The 22,030-nt window shown below is 48.3% G+C and overlaps 1 long non-coding RNA gene across 4 annotated transcripts; it reads right to left on the bottom strand.

Annotated features, from left to right (window-relative positions):
* Positions 1-219: 219 nt before the first annotated feature.
* On the bottom strand, positions 220-22,024 carry LOC108300937. 4 transcript variants are annotated; one of them, XR_005199336.1, is made up of 7 exons: positions 21,975-22,024; positions 20,346-20,473; positions 16,780-17,930; positions 10,976-11,079; positions 8,289-8,682; positions 5,704-5,808; positions 220-509 (listed from the first exon to the last, which is right to left on the bottom strand). It is a non-coding gene; the product is annotated as an uncharacterized LOC108300937 (long non-coding RNA). The 4 variants fall into 4 exon arrangements; XR_001823662.2 differs by lacking the exon at positions 8,289-8,682 and having other exon boundaries at positions 5,704-5,811; XR_005199338.1 differs by lacking the exon at positions 10,976-11,079.
* Positions 22,025-22,030: the final 6 nt, after the last annotated feature.

Below are 22,030 nucleotides of genomic sequence, written 5' to 3'. Positions count from 1 at the left end.
CAGTTTCCAAGCAATTTAGTGATTATAAGCCAGTCCTTATTCTCCCATAAAGCTACTCAAAAGTTGGGCAAAGTTCGCCATGATACTCAAATGAAAGAGAAGGAAAGAAAGAGTAGCTCATTTAGGAAATGCATTGCCCTTTGTCTATGTCTTAATTTAGCCAGTGTGTCTATTCTCCATTAGGACATTTGTGTCTGAGTTCTCCTAAGTTACCTGAGATCTTAGACTGTAACATGTGACTCCAGAAGAGCCTGTTCAATTAAAGACAATGCCAACTAACAAAACTTCAGCTCATGATGTATTCAGAAGTCAATGTCTGAAGTCACTATATTTTTTAGCACTAAAAAAAAAAAAAAAAAAAACATGATTTTGAGAAGCATACTATTATTCAAGAGTGTGTTTATCCTGTGATAAGTTTCTGGAAGCATCATTCGATACTTGTCTTCTTTTTACATGGAGTGGAATGTTGGGGTCCAGAGACAGAAAAAATAGGGAAGGAATGTGAAGCGCTAAAAACAAGGGAGAGAAAGAACAGAGAGAGAATCAATGAAAGAGACAACAATTAAACAGGTCTTAAAATGTCTCATTCCTCCCTAATAAATTAGCATATATAGGAAATCTCATTTTCCCTTAAGGAGAATGAAGGTAGGGCATGAAGGGCGAATGGCTTAGTCCATTTTCTGCTGCTGTAAAAGAGTATCAGACTGGGTAATTTATAATGAACAGAAGCTTCTTTGACTCACGGTTCTGGAGGCTGGGAATTCCAACATCTAGGGGCCACATTGTGAGGGTCTTCTTGCTGTGTCACAGCATGGCAGAAGGCAACACAGGGTAAGATACAGAGAGAGAAAAGGGAGGCCAAACAGGTAACTAACCCACTCCTGCAATAACAGCATTAACCCATTTATAGGGGCAAAGCTTTCATGATCTAATCACCTTCTAATAGTCCCACCTGTTAATTCCATAACAACGTCAGTTAAATTTCAACATGAGTTTTGGAGGGGACAGTGAAACCATAGCAGTGGGAAGGACGGTTCCTGAACCTAAGGCAGCCCACAAGTGAGGCAACAAATCCAACTTCAAGAGTCAAAAATTAAAGCTAATATTGCTGGCTGTTGTCTTAGTTTGGGATCCCCCAGAGGCAGACCCTGATGCTGCAATTTGAGGACAATTAGTGTATCTTGGAGGCAAAGGAAACACAAGTACGACAGTGAGGAAGTGAGACACAGAAGGGAAATCAACCATAATAATTATAAAATCCAGCCAGCACTGAGTGACTGAGACTCAGTCCTATTGGATAGTCCTATCTGAAAGTTAGTAGAACAGATGCCTCAAAGATCTTCCCTTTCTGTGGGTAAGAGAGCTGGGATACTCATTGGCTGCTGCTTCTAGGGGTATTCATTTTGACACTTTCAGCACTGTCTGTGAGCAGGCTGAGCCAGGCTTGCTCACCAGAGAAAGCCCTCAGGCACAGTAATACTGATGGTGGTGGTTGAAGTCTATGAGAATATGCTGACGTGAGGGGAGGGAGGGTGGATGGACACCAGCAGTGTCAGCTACAGTTGTACAGGGCTAAATATAAAGAAAGGTTCTCCAATTCCCACTTCGCATCACAACCCAAAAAGTGGCTGACTTCTATGTTCCACAAGCTATTTGATAGATACATCACTTCATGTGACAGATTATTAAGCACAATTAAACAGGGGCCAACTGAATTTTAATACTGCCTCCTTTAATGACTTAGCAGGGCACAAAAGCTCTAGAAATACGAAGCTGCTCCACCACTGGAGTTGCAGAGGATGGACGTGTTCTGCCTTTCATTACTCAAGACAGATTTGCAATGATCAAGAGGCGTCCTGTGAATGCAGTTTGCAAAGGACTTAGGCACATGTCATCTCCTTTGTTCTCACCACAAGGCTGCAGGGTGTGCAGATGTGAGGATTATTTCACTAGTGAAGAAGCATCCTGAGAGGTTACACAGTTCAACTAACGTCACACCAAGAGGTATAAACTTGACCCACTTTCTTCTTTCTCTTTTCTTCTTTCCACTATACTTTGCTTCATTATAAGGCTACTGCCAGTTCAGAGAATATTTTAGCTAAAGTTAATTTAAGGCCTCCAAGAATATTTGAAAGTATGTGCTATATCTAAAAGTATATAAAAATGAGAAAATATAAAAGATGTGTTCCAGTTTCTGACACACTGATAATTATAATATACAGATACAATGATGACCAAATCTCTAATATCTGTCATCTGAAATTGATCCTAGAGCACTTACTGCTTGGAGAGTATTAAATACAAAATGAGCCTGAACCTTTCCTTATGGCATCATTGCCAACTGCATTTGGAGAGTCTTCTAGGTTCACAGATTTTTGACTCACTTTCTTTAGCACAAGCTTGGGAAGTAAAGTCACACATTTACTCACATTGCACTCAAATGTGTGGAGAAAAGATGGCATCTTTATTTCTCTAAAATGGACTTTTGTCTTCTCATAAGTGCCATCTGCTGGTCTGTATGTGTATGTCCTTATGAACGTACAAGTAAATTCAGAGGCATCAGAATTCTCAAACTTTTGGGTGAAGCATAACATATTTAAAGGATTGTGCAAATGTCTTAAATGTACATCGCCATGATTTTTCACAAAATAAACACACACAGGGAGTCAGCACTCAGAGCAAGAAACAGAACATCATCGGCACGGCAGAACCACCACCCCCAACACCTCTCCGTTACTATATCTTGGAGTGGGAGTAATTGACATATTGCAGTCCAGTAAATTAGGTCTAATTTAATATCTTAATCATACATAAACTATTCATTATGTAACACCCAATCTGTCAGACCGTGCCACTTTCTCTCTTCTCTGCCCTCAGCAGAAGAGCATCTGGGCATTTGGACATGGAGGACATAGGGCACAAGCATCTCATGGTCAGGGAATGGGGAGGAACATCTCAGATCAGCATTCAGAGTTCACTCTGGCCCTAGGAAAAGAATCAAGCACACCCTGCTCTCACCAGCTGCTGGTAGGTGTCACTCAGGTAATGCACAGCTGAACAGAACCCAGTTATCTCGCAACTACATTAGCTCAAATGATGCTGTGAATTTCTCCCAGTACAAGGTCATAATCCTAACCCAGATTATTCCAGGTTGGTGCTTCCTTCCCCCACCATGATAATCCTTCTGCAACATCCTTGACCATTCACACCATTATTCCTATTTCCCCTCTATAAGAACATGTGGGTTCACCCGGATCCCATTCATGTCATTTGGGAACTGAGGACAGCCTGAGGACATTCAGTGTCAAGCCCTCTCTCCTTGTGCCTTTATGACTGTGACATTTCTCCCTCCCAGGATCCCAAATGGGAAATAGGTCTTGAAAGAGATATCAGAGGCCAGGCACGGTGGCTCATGCCTGTAATCCCAGCACTTTGGGAGGCGGTGCATTACGAGATCAGGAGTTTGAGACCAGTCTGGCCAACATAGTGAAACCCTGTCTCTACTAAAAATACAAAATATTTACTGGGCTTCATGGTAGGCACCTGTAATCTCAGCTATTCAGGAGGCTGATGCAGAAGAATTGCTTGAACCGGGAGGTGGAGGTTGCAGTGAGCTGAGATTGAGCCATTGTACTCCAGCCCAAGCAACAGTGCAAGAATGTCTCAAAAAAAAAAGAAAGAAAGAAAAAGAAGAAAAGGGCTATCAGACACATGTCTGACCATACATCTCACCATTACATCTGTCTTTGGCCACTGTAGGAGCACCATTGCCCATTGCCATATTAAAAGTGGCCACATGCAGAGCCTGCCTTCCTTAGCATCCATGCAGAAGGCCCAAGGAAACAGGCTGCAGGCCCAGTAATCTGGGGCTCCTCTATACCTTTCTGGATGAACTTAACCTGCCACATTCCTGGGAATAAGAACTTCAGGAACTGACATGTTCACTCCCTCCAACATCTGCCTTCCTCCCTCTTATGACTTTGGATATATAAGTCATGCTCTTCAGGCTTCGCTCTCATCTGTATTGTATTATATCCTATCCTATCCCATAGGGCTTTTCTTCAACTGCATATCCAACCACTTCTCTCTTAGTGGTCCTAGTCAGGAGGGGTCTTCTTTGCTGTAGAAGAAAGCCTGTGATCTGAGCCTAGGGATACAACTCTTAGTCTGCTCAATGGGGCCTAAAGAACCCTTAGAAAATATTTTCTCTCAAAATAGAGGCTGACTCTCAAGATTCTTATTAAACAACAACAATTTTGCAAGTCATGTTGTTCTCTCTGGATTTCCACTGTAGCAAATCTCATCTCTCTTCATCCTCCCACCCACTGCTCTCCATTTCACCATCTTCCCAAGGAAATGGATGCTTCAGGCCGACTATGGAGAATGCCATATACTTGGAAACATAAAAGAGAAAAATGAATGTCTCAAAATATTAATCCCAACATACACAAAGTAGTAAATTGCATGAAGAGTAATTTTAGCAGTTCCCCCAATATTCCTGCATTTATGCAGAACCACATACTGTAACTAAAGAACTCTAATTTACTAGCTTCAGAAGCATTAAGATTTGGAAAAAAAGAAAAAGAAAAAAGAAAAAGACAGCAGACATTCCTGTGTATATATACAATCCTTTATAATTTAAAGATGCTTTCAATAAATTATCTCATTTGATCCTCACAAAGTAAGTTTTGCTGTCTTCATTTGGAGGCTGACAAAGGCTAAACTATTTGCCACCAGCATATAGTGATACGATTAGCTCAAAAAAGAATCTTTTATTTTGAAACACACTTTTCATGTAACTCTGAAGGTAAAAACTGAAACTAGGAGTTTGGGCTAGACTCACAGCTTTGAGAAGAACCTTCTTCATGAACCATTTTCATCATGAGATGTAAACCAAATAGCAGTCCATTATCCTTTGGGACACTCTGAACATTGTCAAAAGTCTCTAAATTCAAATGCATCAGAATGTTCTTAAAATGTGTGCGGCATGGTTGTGGGAGGTGCATCCTTCAAGAGTTTAATAGCACAAAGTAATGTTTTCCTTCCTCGGGCAATAACCAGAGGCAGGACTTGGGAGTCTTTCTCTGGAGAACACAAAAACTTGGACTCTTTTTGGGACACAAGCATGAGCCCCAGCAGGTTTTCAGTGTTCTAGAAGCTGTGTCCATAAAGAAATCAAGGATAAATGGCACCTCATAAATTCTTTTAACAAAGAGAAGCTGGGATTGTATCTGTGAGCTTCTGTTTTATGCATTGTACTTACATTCCTTATCGTCAAATATCAGCAGTGTGTAATTCACAGCCATTTTGGAAGTTAAGCTTGAAGGAATCATCTTTGTTCATATCCTTTGGCAAAACAGACCAGAGACAATAATTATGGTGTGAAAAGGAGGTCAGAAGGGCCGGGAGCAGTGGCTCACACCTGTAATCTCAGCATTTTGGGAGGCCAAGGTAGGCAGATCCCTTGAGGCCAGGGGTTCTAGACCAGCCTGCCCAGTATGGTGAAACCCTGGCTCTCCTAAAAATACAAAAATTAGCTGGTGAGGTGGTGTATGCCTGTAATCCCAGCTACTCAGGAAGCTGAGGGAGGAGAATTGCTTAAACCTGGGAGGTGGAGGTTACAGTGGGCCAAGATCACACTACTGCACTCCAGCCTGGGTGATGAGAATCTATCTAAAAAAAATAAAAGGAAGGGTCACAGACCTGAAAAAGGAGATGGATGGTGCCTCAGTCTGGAGTATGATGTATTGAGAGCACAGATGGCACATGGAACATTCTAGCACTCCTCAGGCAGGGTTCTCAGAATACCTGCTGACATCACAGAGGGATCAGATTGTAGATCAGTGGACAGCAGAGGAAAGGGGACCTTGTCTATGCCATGTGAATTAGCCAAAAATAACTTTTTAAATCTGTAATTACATAGCATCTTCCTCACAGACAGCCTTTAAAGGACAGCATCATATTGTCCAAAATAAGTGGGATTTCATGTCTTTCTTCTGTTCGCAGGCTGCCTGTTTTGCCAGTCTGACAAATAATTTCTTAGTGAAGTGCTTATTTCAGACTGAACCACAAGATGTCAGCCAAAGCTTGGTCATTTTGAATTTTCCTGGCTCTTGAAACAACTACATTTTTTCACTTTTATGACCAAGAGAAAGTTTGAGAAGCTCATGACCCCTCATAATTAGATGCAGCAGCCACAGCAGATGCTTGTCCTGGGAGCTCTTCATGCCTGTTCCCAGCCTTCTTCAGTGGAGACTTCACAAGGTAACTCAAAACTGGCTCCTTTCTGTGACATCATCCAGGAAACTGCACTCCAAATGTGGGTGTGCACAGATCTCCACCACTGGTCCTTGCTCTCTCCTGTCTTTTTTCCTCCTCCTCAGCTATGCTCTGGGGCAGTTGAGTAATCCTGCGTGCCTTGGGAGATGACCATTCAGGAATGAGATCCTACCTTTCCTTTTCCCAGGCACCCCCAACCTTATAAGGGATTCCCATCACCTGGCTTTACAGAGAAGAAGGCATCTTTGTCATGAACTCTTGCTTTATCAGGTTGAAACTCATACTTCCTGTGAATCCCCCACTTCTCTCAATTCTTTCACACGCTGGGGAGGGGACTGCAGAGACCTATGGGGATAGTACCGAGATGTGTCTCCTCTTGGCTAGCCCATGGGAGGGACTGGACTCAATGGTTTGCAACCCTTTTTAGAAGGTTGGCATTTAACTCACTTTATCCTTAGGTTTAGTTCATTGATGCCTAGGTGGAGCCATGGTGCATGTCCTCCTCAACATCTTTTACATTTTACACTGATAACAGTTATTAAAAAGAGCTTCACGTTTGGCTGGTGGATCAGTGTGCAGTACTTAAGAAAAGAGAAAAACTCTAACCTATTTTGAGTACTTACTCTTTCATCTAGTTGTCATAATAAGACAGTGAAGTTGTTATCACCTTCGCTTGATAAATGAGGAAAATTTGAGCTCAGAAAGTATTCAGTAACCTGTTGAGGGTCTTAAGAGTTAGTGAGTGGGACAGAAACACAGATCTGATTCTAGAGCCCTTTTTCTTTCACTCTTTCCTTTTGAAAAAAAAAATACCTTTACTCCTTCGGCATTTGTTACAAAGTGGTATCTAGTAAGTGGTCCTGAAAGCTTTCTAAATAACTAGTTTAAAATAATCTCTGAAAATTTATATGAACAAAAACCTTCCTTGAAACAGTATAGACTCTGTCTTTCAGTAGGCTACTAGACTCTCAAATCACCCATTTCAATCATTTAGAGCTGCCATTGCCTTTGGCCTCCTGGTTTAAACTAGTCTGAATTGGAAATACAGGCAGCTATTAGTAGGGATAAAGACAGTGAATGTCCAGGACAGAGCTGAGATGCATTTCTAGGTTTGAATGGAATCAGTAATAAAAGTCCAAAGTAAATGATTCACCATTCACTCTTCAATGATGGATGTAATGTATTATTTTTTCTTTTTTTAAAAAAACAAATTTAAAAAAAAATTATTTTAGGTTCGGGGTACATGTGCAGGTTTGTTATATAGGTAAATTTTTGTTATGGGGGTTTATTGTACAGGTTATTTCTTAACCCAAGTATTAAGCCTAGTACCCAACAGTTAGATCTTTCTCTTCCTCTCCCTCTTCCAACTCTTCACCCTCAGGTAGGCCTCAGTGCCTGTTGTTCTCCTCTTTGTGTCCATGTGTTATCATTTAGCTCTCTCAATTTTACATGAGAACATGCAGAATTTGGTTTCTATTCCTATGTTAGTTTGCTAAGGATAATGGCCTCCAGCTCCATCCATGTTCCTATGAAGGACATGACCTCATTCTTCTTTATGAATGAGGACATATGAATGAGTGTCAGACACACTGGAAAACTGACCCGTGTGTCTGACAGATGGTGAGTCCTTTGCTGTACATGGCCCTCAGAAAAATGACACAATTCTTTCACTTACACCAAAGTAAGCAAATGCTGAAAGAGCTTATAATGAAACATCACATTCCCCAATCTGGACTTAGCAACTCCACTGGCCAACCTTGTTATTATTTCTGATTTTAATTCTACTGGTGGCTATTTTCCACCTGTTTTTAAAACTCTTTCTGGGTATCGACTTTGGACAATATTTATTGGCATCTCAGTATGAGAGGTGAGCTTGGCAGGCCACGAACTCCCAGGCTCTGGTGTAAATGACCACATGATCACACCAGCTACTGCAGTGACAGTCACGCAGAGGGGCTTTCCATTCTTAGTAGACCTGGGGTAAAAGAGATCCTTCCAAGAGCTCTCACCTAACTCTGGGAACACAGAAGCATCCATTAGAAGGCCTGTGGTCACAAAGCCTTCAGGATAGATACAGGCTCTTTCCTTTACTTTACAAAGCCCCAGAAAGGCTGGCACTAACATGGCATGTCATTGCCGCACTTTGAGGGCAGGAACTGGCTCCTGCTCCAGTTTGCATCCTCTGCACCCAGCACCTGGCCGATTTGCTCCATGCAGGATGAGCAGGTAGCTTCAGGCTGTCCACCCAACTGTCACAAAGGGTGGGGGTGCAGAGAGCATGAGCAGCCAAGATGAAGTCCTCACAGGCTTCTTTGATTCTACTATGTAAGATATTCTCAATGCCTGAGGGATGAACAGCAAACAAAACGTCCTCTATCCATACAATGGGGACAGTAATCAGCCCTAAGAAGGAGGGAAATTCTGATGCATGCTACAACAGACGGGGCTTGAAGACATCATGCCAAGTGAAAGCAAGCCACTTGCAAAAAGACAAATGACTATCATTCCACTCAGATGTGGCACCTAGAGTCGTCAAACTCACAGAGACAGAAAGTAGAGGCAGGGCGCGGTGGCTCAAGCCTGTAATCCCAGCACTTTGGGAGGCTGAGGCGGGTAGATTGACTGAGGTCAGGAGTTTGAGACTAGCCTAACCAACACAGTGAAACCCCATCTCTACTAAAAATACAAAAAATTAGCCCAGTGTGGTTGCAGGCGCCTGTAATCCCAGCTACTCGGGAGGCTGAGGCAGGACAATCACTTAAACCCAGAAGCTGGAGATTGCCATGAGCTGAGATGGCACCATTGCACTCCAGTCTGGGCAACAAGAGCGAGACTCCGTCTCAAAAAAACATAAAGACAGACAGTAGAATGGTGGATGCTAGGGGGAGATGGAAGAAAGAGCTTCACCTCCTTCCAGCATCCCTTCCACCCCACCTCTACTGCTCACACACACTCACACCCCATGGGACTCAGCCTGTAGCTTCTCCCAGCCCAGGAACCCAGGAGCTAGACAGTGGGGAGACGCACAGACCTCCCTTCCTCACAAATGAGGGAAGACTCAGTGCCCCATCACTAGTGCCATCACCCAGTCCCGGCCCAGCCATGAAGCCCACTCCAAGGGCCCCCCTGCCAGTGCTGCTAGCACCCACCAAGGGAGAGCTGCTGGCACACAGCCACAAGTCCAGCTTTATCCACTCACGCCCTGGACACTGCCTGGAGCCCCAGCAGGTTTCATGTCCATGTCACCCCAGCCCTCCTGCCCAAGAAATCCTAAGTTCAGGAGACCCTCTCCAGCCCAGGTTGCAGGGAAAGGCAGCCCCCAAGGTCACCTAGGAGTGAGTGCAGAGGGAAGGGCATTCTGGATGCTTCGGACTTGGAAACACAGATTCTGTCTCCTACATAGTGGCCACACCTCCTGGGAGGAGAAACCCCTGCCTCATCACAATGCAGAGACCCTGACAGAGGCCTGAGAAAAAGCCACCTGCAGGCTCCAGGCACCTACCAAGCTGCACCTTAGGGAAACCTGTCCCGCTTCAACCAACCTGCAGAGCTCTCAGGCCCTAATTCGTAAAACCTCTGTCCTTTCTCAAAGAGGTCAGAAAATAGAAAAAGAAAAAAACAAAACAAAACAAAAAACGAACGACAACAACAAAAAGAGGCAAAGGAGGTTGAAGAGGCCAAAGGCAGTTTAGCACCCCCCCCGCCCCCGCCCCAAAAAAAGTGCCAGACACCTGATGCGGAGTTTGGGGTGCTTGATCCTCTGCATGCCCATTTAGGAGCTGACTGTGCTCAACCAATATTTACCTCTGGTCCCTGTCAGGTCTTATTTAAACAGATGTGAAAAAATAAGCCTTCCTCCTTCCAATAAATACTAAGTTAACACTGGCAGGTTCCTCTAAGGCTCTGCTCTTCACTGGGGTCCCGCAGGGCAGGCCCATCGCAGGCGTCCTCACCCTCATCCTCTCTCCATATCTGGCCAGGAAAAAATGTTCACCCAGGCCTGGGCATACCGAGGCCCAACTGCCCGGTCCATAGAGTCCTGCTTCGCGACCAGGGGCCTCAATGTTCTCCTTCACCATCTAAGGCCAGACCTCCCGCCAGCAGCCTTGCCAGGCAGTTCCTGCTGTGGGGAAGGGGCGCCCCCAACCTGCAGCCTGGCAGCCCAGGAGCAACGGGGTGTTTGAGAAGTTTTTCCCTCGGGGCCTTGTTATAAAGGGAAAGGGGAGGGGGTGAAGATCTGGGCTCAAGTCCCTCGGGGGCAGTAAACCCATAGGCGACCCCAATCCAGTTGCCGCCGAGGACCAGCACTTCATGCCAGCGCCAAGCGGGGCCATGGAATGTACCAGCTGCCCGGCCAGTCTGGTGGGACCTGAGAGGGCGCCTGGGCACCCCCAGACAGTGCCTCTTGCTGGCGCCTGGTGGCCTTTTGCTGCGGTGCCCCCTGCCCAGGATGTGAGAGCCGCCTCCCGGTCCCTGCTGCATCCACCCACTGGCCGTGGGAGGGGGAAGGGGCCGCCAGGCTGTACCCCCAGATCCCAGCAATGGTTGCCCCGCAGCCCCACGCCCCCGCTGAGACCAGAGGGGAAGGCTCGGAGCGCTCTGGCCGCAGGTTCAGCACCACTCCATCTCGTCTGGGTACGCACGCGTCTACCCCGCGGGTAGAGCCAGCAAGTCAGATAGCCTGGGCCCAGCTCACCTGGACAGGGCGTGGGGCTGTTCCAGTGTTCTGCCTAAGACGCCAGCCGCCGCTCGCTCAGTCTGGGAAGCCTAGCTCCTGACGAAACCGCGCAGAATCACACACTGCAACTAATAATGGCCCAACAACTGCTAAGGAGCTCCCAGGCTAAAGGGTAGCGTGGCAAGCCCACAGGGCCTCCTCTACCGGGTGCACGCACACTCACCTGCCGCCCCTGACCCCTCTGCTTCCCCTCACCAGAGGCACTCATTCACCTCTTTAATCATTGGAGCTGGAAAAGCTTCCCAGAAACAATGAGCGGCGGGGAGAGAGGGAAGATAAAGCTGTGACAGCGCCGAGTGTGTGGGAGGCCCTGTTCCCCCTGGCCCTGGCGCTGGGACAGTCATCAGAGCTGGCAGGTGCGCCCGGGACCGGTCGTTGAGCTGGTCTCCGGAACCAGGGCTGGAGCCCTGAAAGGCGTGGCGCCCGGAATACCCCACCTGTAATCCAGTACTTCTGGAGGCCAATCCCAGCACTGTGGGGAACCCATTAAATGGGTTTAAAAAATTAACAAAAAGGCCAGCGCAATGGCTCACGCCTGTAATCCCAGCACTTTGGGAGGCCAAGGTGGGCAGATCACAAGGTCAAGAGATTGAGACCATCCTGGCCTACATAGTGAAACCCTGTCTCTATTAAAATACAAAAATTAGCCAGGCATGGTGGCACACGCTTGTAGTCCCAGCTACTCAGGAGGCTGAGGCAGAATTGCTTGAACCTGGGAGGTGGAGGTTGGCAGTGAGCAGAGATTGCGCCACTGCACTCCAGCCTGGCGCCCAGTGACATACCAACTGCTTCTCAAAAAGAAGTAGGATCAGGCGCAGTGGCTCATGCTGGGTGTGGTTGCAGGTGCCTGCAGCCCCAGCTACTGGGGAGGCTGAGGCAGGAGAATTGCTTGAGCCGGGAGGCTGAGGTTGCAGTGAGCCAAGATCTCGCCATTGCACTCCAGCCCAGATGACAGATTGAGACTCCGTCTCAAAAAAACAAGCAAAAAAACAAGACAAGAGACACAAACTCTAACTGCAGACCTTAACAATATTAAAAGGATAAATGAGGCCAGGCACGGTGGCTCATGCCTGTAATCCCAGCACTTTGGGAGGCCTATGCCGGTGGATCAGGAGGTCCGGAGATTGAGACCATCCTGGCCAACACGGTGAAGCCCTGTCTCTACTAAAAACACAAAAAATTAGCTGGGTGTGGTGATGCACACCTGTAGTCCCAGCTACTCGGCAGGAGGCTGAGGCAGGAGAATCGCTGGAACCTGGTAGGTGGAGGTTGCAGTGAGCTGAGATTGTACCACTGCACTCCAGCTTGGCGACAGAATGAGACTCCATCTCAAAAAAAAAAAAAGATAAATATTAGAACAACTTTGAAATTTGAGATAAAGTGAACAAATTCATTCAGCAAACACAGCTTAGCAAAATGAATAGTCATATATGTGTAATTGAACCTGTAATTAAAAACCTTATAAAGAAAACTAGTCTCACATGGCCTATTAAGTGAATTCTTTCCAAATGCTTAAGGAAGAAATAGCACGCATCTTACATAAACTGTCAGAAATAGGAGAAGAAACAGTTTCCAAATTCTTTAACCAGCATAGCCTTAATATTTCATATTGAAACCTAACAGGTCATCACCAGAAAGGAAACTTACACTCCACTTCCTCTTGTGAACGTGTAAGTACAAAACTACCAAATGAACTATGAGCAAACCCATTTCAACCACATATAAAATGGGGTTGATCATACATCACAACCAAGTTGACTGAATTCCAGAAATGCAATGTTAGTTAACATTCAAAAGCCAATCACTGTAAGCTACAACGTAGAAAGATAAGAAAAAAAATGCTCAATCATCAAAGAGAAAAGCAATTGATAAAATTCAGTACCCATTCATAAATTTGAAAACGAGCTAGCAGAGAGGAAGCAACATTCCCAGTTAAACACTCCTGCAGTTGAGAATAGTGACACAACTTATTTGCAGCTGAAAGATAAAAACTGAAGTAAAATCTTAAAACTTTTGAGAAATCTATGGTTTTCAGCTAAAAAGAGACAGACTCGGCCTTTGAACCTTCCCTCTTTCCCTTCCAGGAAGGCAATCCAAGGCCTGGAAAAACAGCAGCCACATTGTAACCACAAGAACAAACACTCCATGGCTAAGGAAGTGCCAGGAAGCTGACAAGAGCCTTGCACTGCCTTCCTCTGAACATTCGTTTTTGAGACACAGTCTGGCTCTGTCGCCCAGGCTGGAGTGCAGTAGTGCAACCCTGGCTTACTGCAACCTCTGCCTCCCAGGTTCAAGCATTTCTCCTGCCTCAGCCTCCAGAGTAGCTGGGACTACAAGCATGTGCCACCATGCCTGGCTAATTTTTTGTATTTTTAGTAGAGATGGGGTTTCACCATGTTAGTCAGGATGGTCTCGATCTCCTGACTCATCTGCCTGCCTCCACCTCCCAAAGTTCTGGGATTACAGGCATGAGCCACCGTGCCAGGCCTTCTCTGCACAAAATGAACCTATTACTTCATTTTTCCCCACTGCCAATCACCTCCCTCCACATCTTAGAACATCACACTCCCTAACCTAGAAACAACCCCCAGCCTTATTGCCGGGGAGGTGGATTTGAGAGCTGTTTTCCTGCCTCTTCCTCTGGGTGCCTTGTGAATCCATCTTTTTTCTTTTGCAAAACCCATGTCACAATGATGGACTTGCTGTGCACAGGCAGAACGGACCTAGACCTGGCCAGTGACACTGCAGATGGCCATGGCTACCTTTCCTTCCACCTTCTACATCACATATAAAGGCCCCTTTTGGCCAACTCTTCCTCTGGGAAGCCCCTCCTCAAGAGGCACCAGAACTGATGGGGAAGCCAGAGGAAGGTCAGGATGGTGGTGAAAAGCCAGGAATGTGGAGGCTGACTTCTGCTCAGCTTTGCTCCCTTGCTTAGAGAGACTGGAGCCCAGGGCATCAACCACAGGCATCAGGACAAATCCTGGACCAAGGAAAACAGAGCTGGATGAATCCTTGGAGACCATGAGATCCACCTTCTCACTCTGTAGACCGGGAAATTGGGCTCTGACTCCTGCTGTGAATTTCGGCAGGTTCCAGGTCACTACCTCTGTCCTCTGTGGCCAGCACCATCACAGCCTGGGCCTCATTGGGCTCACCCACTGCCAAGCAACTGCAAAAAGGGCACGCGGCAGTCATGGGCAAAGCCCAGGCCAGGAGGTCAACCTGTCTGGCCTGTGGACAATTGCTCAGCCTGCAACTGGTGCCTGGCTAGACCAGACACGGGGCTGGGTGCACAGCAGGGAGGGAGCCTGCACATCTCCACAGCCATCTTCCTGGGCACACTTACCAAAAGGCACTCCTTAAAACAAAATAAAATATATTATCAAATATTCCAGGGCAGGTGCAGTGGCTTACGCCTATAACCCCATCACTTTGGGAGGCTGCGACAGGTGGATCACTTGAGGTCAGGAGTTCAAGACCAGTCTGGTCAACACGGTGAAACCCCTGTCTCTACTAAAAACACAAAAATTACCCCGGCATGGTTGCATGTGCCTGTCAACCCGGCTACTCTGGAGGCTAAGGTGGGAGAATCACTTGAACTCCAGAGGTGGAGGTTGCAGTGAGTCAAGGGTGACTGAGCAAGACTCGATCTCAAGAATAAATAAATAAATAAATAAATATTTCAAACATACGTAAATCTGTAGGAGCCCATATGCCAAACACCTGGGTACCACTCTCTGGGGTTATCAGAACATACTCATATGTAGTGATACTTGCTTCAGACTTTTTCTTGTTTCATGAACTAAAGCAAACTTATATGTTAAATAAAGCCCCTAGAACCTCCCCACACAGGCTTATTCTGCTACCAGTCCCTAGAGGTACCCACTCCTCTGAATTTAGAATTCATCACTCCTGTGCAATATTTTATAGTTCTGCTACTTATGTGGATGTCTTTAAACATATTTTTAAATGTTAGCTAACATGGGTATGTCCTATTTGTTATATACGATATGTGACTTGTACATATTATTCAAAACTTATATTTTTTGGTTAATTTTTTTTTTGACAGAGTCTCGCTTTGTCTCAGGCTGCAGTGCAATGGCACTACCTGCTCACTGCAACCTCTGACTCCCTGGTTCAAGCGATTCTTCTGCCTCAGCCTCTCGAGTAGCTGGGATTACAGGCACGTACCACCATGCCCGGCTAATTTTTGTATTTTTAGTAGAGACGGAGTTTCATCACGTTGGCCAGGATGGTCTCCATCTCTTAACCTTGTGATCCACCTGCCTTAACCTCCCAAAGTGCTAGGATTACTAGCATGAGCCACTGCACCTGACCTCTCCTTGTCATTTCTATGTCCAATTCCCTCATTCCTATTGATGCTAAACCTCTTGCTCTTTTTGCAGATTAGACCATTCAAGTTTCCTTTTCTTTTTTTTTTTTTTTTTTCAAAATGGAATCTTGCTCTCCTTCCCAGGCTGGCACATGGTGGCACAATCTCGGCTCACTGCAACCTCCGCCTCCTGGGTTCAGACGATTCTCACGGCTCAGCATCTCGAGTACCTGGGACTATGGGCACGTGCCATCATGACCAGCTAATTTTTGTTTTTAATAGAGATGAGGTTTCACCATGGTGGCCAGGCTAGTTTCAAACTCCTGACAACCTCAGGTGATCTGCCCACCTTGGCCTACCAAAGTGCGGGGATCACAGGCATGAACGACTGTGCCTGGCCAAGTTAACTTTTCTATGAATTACGTATTCATGTTGTTTGCCCACTTTTCTTTTGGTTGGCTGACTTTTAAAAATATTAGTTTATAAGAATTCCTTAAATATTCTACATATGTATCCTTTGTTGATTATATGAATTGCAAATACCTTCTCCTGATCTACAGTTTCTCTTTGTTTGCAGTATGTTTGGTTGAATAGAAGTCTTAATACTTGGGCAAAATCAAATCTATCACCATTTTTCTTTTGAGCTTATGCTTTTAATATTTTTTGCTTTGGAGACAGAGTCTCACTTTCCTGCCCAGGCAGGAGTGCAGTGGCTCAATCACAACTCACTGCAGCCTCAAATTCCTGGCCTCCAGTGATCCTCTCTCCTTAGCCTCCTGAGTAGCCAGGACTACAGGCATGCAGCGGACCAACCAGCTAATTCTGTGTGTGTGTGTGTGTGTGTATGTATATAGATATACATATACATATATACACATAAATGTATGTATTTGTGTGTATATATATATATAAACGTGTATATATACACATATACATACATATACATATATATGTGTGTGTATACACACACACACACACACACAAAATTAGCTGGTATATATATACACACACACACGTGTGTGTGTGTGTGTGTGTGTGTGTGTGTGTGTGTGTGTGTGTGTAGAGACAGGGTCTTGTTATGTTACCCTGGCTGGTCTGGAAGTCCTGGGCTCAAGCAATCCTCCTGCTTTAGCCTCCCAAAGTGCTGGGATTACAGGCGTGAACCACCACACCCCACCACTTTCAGTACTTTAAGAAATTACTTTCTATGTACTACGGACTGACTGTGTCCCTTCAAAATTTACATGTTGAAACCTAGCCTCCAATGTAATGTGTTAGGTGTTAGGAGGTGAGGCCCTTGTGAGGTCATTAGGTCAGGAGGGTGGAGCTCTCATGATGGATCAGCACCTCTGTAAGAAGAGATGCAGAGCCAGGTTCCTTGCTCTCAGGCCCCTCTGCTCCCTCCTCTGGGACAGGAGAGTCCTACCTGCTCGTGGGGCCACTTCAGCCTCTCCTCTGGGGTCCTAGTCTTGGGCTTGAAGCCTCTCTGGGGGTCTTCACGGTGCTTGACCTCAGGAGGGAAGTTCAGTGACTTGGGTTTCGCTTCGTGCCTGCTGGGGCTGCAGCTGGCCTTGCTGGGCAGGCAGGCCTCTGTGGAGTCCCCAGATGCAGTCTCAGGCCCATGCTGGCCTCACTGGCACTGGTGATGCTAGTCACGCTCAGGTTCCTCTTGATCTTGGCCACGATTGGGTCAATGTCCTCCTCCTAGTCCTCCATGTCCCCGTCCCCATGCCTCAGGTGGTAGTGGGAGGCACCAGTGTTCCTGTTGGCCTCTGTGGGGTAGCAGTCCTGGTAGCCCTCTTTGCTGAGACAGTAGTGGCCATCTTCTTCCTGTTCGTGGGCCTCCAGGACAGAGGGCTCGTCCTCCAGATTGGGCAGGTGGCCTTCCGGGTAGTCCTGGCTGCCCTCAGCACAGTGACCATGGGGGTGCAGGCCCACCGAGTCTAGCCACTCCTCTCCTGTCCCAGAGTAGGATTCTCCTGTCCCAGGGAAGGCAGCAGAGGGGCCTGAGAGGAAGGGACCTCCTGGTACAGCCCCCACAGATGCTGAAGCAAAGCGGTGGGAGGGGCTGGGTGCCTTGCAGTTCTAATGGGAGCAGAGCTCTTCACTGGTCCAGTTAAGAGGCATGTTGTGTGGATGCCCCTGGCATGTGTTGGTGTCCCTGGGGTGAGTGCCATGGACCAGATACTCATCCCCACTGCAGCCCATGCCCTCCAGGTAGCTGTCGTCCTCGGGCAGTAGCAGATGTAGCAGGTGATGCCCTCCTCCTTCTCCGGGAGGCCTTCATCATAGTATTCCTCCTCAGAGACATTGTTCACTTAGAGTTGGAGTCCCCATCAGGGCTGTGGTTTTGGCACTCCTACTCCTCAGGCATGGGGCTCTCTGGCCATAGGGTGGCCAGTTCCAGGCCTTTGGGCACACAGTCCTCCAAGGGCAGATCCATGTCTTCTCTCCTGGCCGTGGGGGACAGGGATGGGGCCCAGCCTCACCCTGTGGTCCAACATGCCGCTCCTCTCACTCTCACACTTCTAGTGGGCCGCGGGAGACACTCTCGTAGCCATCTCCTAGAGGCAGCCACTGTGGGAGGAACACTCACTGGGAAGGACAGAGTCAGAACCTCACAAAGCCTGGTCACACACGAGGCCACTCCACCCGCATGGCGCCTCCAACCACGTTTTCCCATAGCAATACGAAACAACAGCTGAAGATTTTCACTGCAGCAATCTTTTAAAAAACTGGAAATGACCTAAGTACCCATAAATAAAAGAATGGTTAAATAAATGATAGCAGAGTTTGTGTGCTGCAAGAGTCGACGGCGTTTTCAAAGAGGCAGGGCAACACGCACTACAGTGAAGGATCTTAAAGGCCTGTTTTGGAGGGAAAATGTCAAGTAAGCTACAGTCAGCGCACATGTGTAGATCCCAGTTCCAGCTTCGTCAAGATGACTAGAGAATATATACACACTCCCCAGCCCATACATGGACACAAAGGCACACAGAAATGGGAAGCTCCCCAAAGGCTTGTCAGCCATGTCCTCTGGGGAGGGGAGGAAAGAGGTGGGAGCAGAGAGGGCTTGCACAGTTTACTTTATTAAAGATGTTTGTACTGTTTGAGTCTTTTACCAAATCGCATTTTATTATTCACCAGCATTATAATCAAACCTATCTGTGCACCTTTCAGGGTCTCCTCCTCTAGCTGGGGAGACATCAGCACTGAGACAAAACAACCCATGGGGAAGGGCAGACACCGAGGGGAGGAAGCAGGATTTCCCACACCAGCCGCCACTCTGGGCGTCATGAGAGGTGGCAAACAGGCCAGTCTCCTCCAGGAAGGTGGCCACAGGGGGAGAGGGGCCAGCCTCCCAGGCGATCAGGACATGGGCATGCCCCATGGCACAGCCAGAGACACCAGAAACACAGGAGGCAGCGCTGACCCAAAGGAGGGCGGGACCAGGGGATGTGCTGGCCAGGATAGCTGTGGCCTCGCAGATGGGCAGTATAAATTTTGGAAAAACTAAATCATTCCATTTCATTCAATGAGTAGCTTGTGTGGCAAGGGCTGTGTGGTATGTGCATGAGATACGTATGTGTGGTGTGGGTAGAAAGTGTGTAGTGTGTGGTGGGTGTGTGTGTGTGTGTGTGTGTGTGTGTGTGTGTGCCTGGTGGCAGGGCATCCTTGAGGTATGGTAAGTGTGTGCAGTATACTGTATATGGTGTGTGGTATGTGGTGTCTGTGATGTGTGTATGGCATGTGTGGAGCGTGATGTGTGGAAGGGTTGAGTGTGTATGTATGTTTTATGTGCATGGTATAGTGTTTGTGGTGTGTGGTATGTATAGGGTGTGTGTAACTGGTCGTATGTGGTGTAGTATATGTGGTACGTATGGGGGTGTGTGGTATACATGAGTGTGTATGGTGTATGTATGATATTGTGTGGTGTGTGTGGTATCTGTGTAGTGTGAGTAAGTTGTCTGTGTGGAAGGTGGTGCATTGTATGGGTGAAGTAATACGTATGTGCAGTGTGGTGTGCTGTGTGTGGTGTTTATGAAGCATGTGACGTGTGTGGCATGTATGGGGTGTGTGGGTGTATACAAAATGTTTATGGTGTATATGTATGGTATGTGGTATATGTGGTGTGTGTGTGGTGTGTAGGGGGCATGTGTGTGGTGTGTAGTATGTGTGGAGAGTGCATGGTGTATATGAAGTATGTGTCTGGTGTATGTGTGGTGTACATGGGTTAAGTGTGTGGTGTGTGTGAGGTGGGCATGGTGTATATGTGGTTTGTGGTGTGTGAGGTGGGTATGATATGCATGTTGTGTGTGGTATGTATGGGGTATGTGTGTGAGGTGGGTATGATACGTGTAGAGTGTGTGTAAGGCGCATATCATATGTGTGTGGTCTGTGATGTACATGAGTTAAATGTTTGGTGTGTGTGAGGTGGGCATGGCAGATATGTGGTGTATGACGTGGGTATGATATGTGTGCGGTGCCTCTGGGGTGTGTGTGGTGTGTGTGAGGTAGGTATAATATGTGTATGCTGTGTGTGTGGTATAGATGGGTTAAGTGTGTGGGTTTTGTGAGGTGGGCACAGTACATATGTGATGCATGGTGCATATGGGTTAAGTGTGCCTGGTGTGTGAGGTGGGTATGATATGTGTGTTGTGTGTGGTGTGCATGGGGTACGTGTGTGGTGTATATGAGGTGGACATGGTATGAATGTAGGGTGAGGTGGGTATGCTATGTGTGTTGTGTGTGGTGTGTATGGGGTATGTGTGTGGTGTGTGAGGTGGGCATGGTATGTGTGTAATATGTGTGCGCTGCATATGGGTTAAGTGTGTGGGGTGTGTGAGGTGGGCGTGGCATATATGTAGTGTGTGGTGCGTGAGTTGGGTAGATATGTGTGTTGTGTGTGGCATGTATGGGGTATGTGTGTGGTGTGTGTGAGGTGGGCATGGTGTGTGTGAGGTACATGTACATATGCGCACACATGCATACCTGTGCACTGCAGAAGACAGGCAGGCCAGCAGCCCGGGACATGCAGCAGTGACAGCTCAGCCAAGGCAGGGCTCTGGGTGGGAGTGGCCAGGCCCCTGGCAGCTCAGGATCCTGGATGCACTAAGAGCCTAAGAGGAGAGAACAAGCTGTGTCACTATCTCCATACAAGTTCATCACTAACATGAACCCATAAGCTGCACCAAAACTGTTCCACTTCTGATTAGAACTAGAAACAATCCAGATGGGCTCAGCACAGCCAAGAGTGGGGGAACTGTCCTCAGTGTTCTCCTTTACCATCTGCGGACAGATATACCACCAGCTGTCTTGCCAGGCAGTGCCTGCCTTGGGGAAGGGGCCCGGCCCAGGGGCAGGTCCCTGCCGTGTCCCCAGCCCTGCGCCTGCAGCCCAGGGGAAATGGGGTGTGGGGACTTTGAAAAGTTTTTCCCTCTGGGTCTTATTATAAAGGGAAAGGGAAGGGGGCAAAGATCCGGGCTCGGGATCTCTGGGGACAGCTAACCCAGAGGTGACCCATCCCAGTTGCCACCTGGCACCGGGACTTGATGCCAGCGCAAGCGAGTACGGGGGAACGCACCAGCAGCCCACCCAGCCCGGTGGCGGGACCCCAGTGCCCCTCCACCCCCAGCCAGCGCCTCTCGCCGGCGCCTGGTGGCCATTGGCTGCAAGATCCCCCCCTCGACCCAACCCGGGGATGCGAGAGCCGCAGCTTAGTGCCCGCTGCACCCACCCACCGGCCGTGGGAGAGAGAAGTGGCCGGCAGGATAGGAATGGGCCGTTGGGCTGAAACCCAGATCCCAGCAACAGCCTCCCCGCAGCCCAGCCGAGTCCACAGGGCAGCGCTCGGGAGCACTGGGGCCGCAACCTCCGGCCGCTCCCCACGCATCAGTGTCCCTGCAGCCCAGCTGGAGGCCCCAGGTTGCCACCGCCAGCGAGTCAGGCAGCCCGGGCCCTCCAGCTTACCTGGCCAAGGCTAGGGGCTGCTTCAGCTCGCTACCGTCCCAGCCCCGCCGCCACCCGCTAGGCTGCGAAGCCGGGCTCCTCAGCGAGCCCGCGCCCAGCCACACGCACCCAACCCGGCGCCTGAGGCCGAGGGGCAACAGGGTGTCGGATTTTTAATTGAGAAGGTTTTCCCTCTGGGCCTTACTATAAAAGGAAAGGGAAATGGGACAAGATCCAGACTCGGGTTCTCCGGCCACGGAACGCACCAGCGGCCCGGCCAGCCTGGTGGGACCGGAGCGGGTGCCCTCCCTCCCGCACCACTACCCCCCACCCTCACCCCCCACCAGACGGCGCCTGCAGCCGCAGCCAAGTGGCCCGTCGCTGCAGTGCCCCCGCCCCGCGCGCGATGCGACAGCCACTGCCTTGTCTCCGCTGCACCTGCCTGTGGGTCTTGGGAGGAGGAAGGGGGCATAGGAGAGGAGTGGGGCCGCCGGGCTGCACCCCCAGATCCCAGCAACAGCCGTCCGGCGACCCTGTGGAGTCCAGAGGGCAGCGCTCCGAGCACAAGGGCAGCCACCTGCGCGCGTCCCCCACTCGCCCCGGTCCCTGAGGCGCCCCGCGACGCCGCAGGCTGCCACCAGCTAGTCAGGCAGCCTGGGTCCCGCAGCTTACCTGGCCAGGGCGCGGGGCTGCTACAGCGCGCTACCGTCCCACCGAGTCGCGGCCCG

This window comes from Cebus imitator, unplaced genomic scaffold (assembly GCF_001604975.1).
Source record: "Cebus imitator isolate Cc_AM_T3 unplaced genomic scaffold, Cebus_imitator-1.0 Scaffold31, whole genome shotgun sequence".
In the NCBI taxonomy this organism is placed as follows: Eukaryota; Metazoa; Chordata; class Mammalia; order Primates; family Cebidae; genus Cebus; species Cebus imitator.
The sequence above is the reverse complement of the archived record's forward strand: the minus strand, read 5'-3'. Positions and strand labels throughout refer to the sequence as shown.